The following is a 775-nucleotide window of genomic DNA, read 5'->3' on the forward strand; positions in this document are numbered from 1 at the left end:
CGCTCCCGCCGCCGCGCGGCTACGCGCCACTCTCGGGGCCGCGGCGGGCGGGTCCTGGGCGGGGCGTCGGCCCGGGGCTGGGTTCTCAGCCGCGGAGTCCGGAAACGGGTTCAGCCTCGGGGCAGCCTGCCTTTGCCCGCCCTCCTGCTCCGCTCGCCGAGGGCTCTTCCTTGTCCTGGCTAGACGGTCAGCGTTCACCGACGGCTTCCCGCCTACCTCCGTCGCGCTCCTTCTCCCCCCACAAGCCCGTCCCGGCCCTTTGGTGGCGTTTTTGGTTTTGCTCCTGTGACTTCTAGCCCTGTGCTAGTCCCACTACCCCCGCCCCCTTCTCTTTTCTCCAGAGCTGGGGTGCAAAGGCTACCGTTGCCCTACGCCCCCTTCTGAAGCTCAAACCACAGTGTTTTCTGAAGGTGAACACTTCTCTGCTGAGGGAACGAGGAAATTTGTGCTTTAAGTACCTGACTTAAGAAATTCTTTTAAAAAGAATTTCATGGCCGCTCCAAGTCCACTCCGCTGTGGTGCGGAGATGGAGACTGAGACGTCCTTGGAGTTCCTTCTGGCTTTGGAATGCCAGGATCTGTGGTCGCTGTGGCCACCCTACCTGCGTTTCGGTTATAAGCAGTGCTTATCTCAGGAAGGAACTCTGCCTCTTTTAAAACAAAGTATAAAGCAGAAACCAGGCCCGGCATGTTGGTGCGCGCCTGTAATCCCGGCCCTGCCAGTTTGAAGCCAGGGTTCAAGGTCAGCCTGCACTGCATAACAAAACGCTGTCTCA

This window comes from Octodon degus, unplaced genomic scaffold (assembly GCF_000260255.1).
Source record: "Octodon degus isolate 3935 unplaced genomic scaffold, OctDeg1.0 scaffold00015, whole genome shotgun sequence".
Classification (NCBI taxonomy): Eukaryota; Metazoa; Chordata; class Mammalia; order Rodentia; family Octodontidae; genus Octodon; species Octodon degus.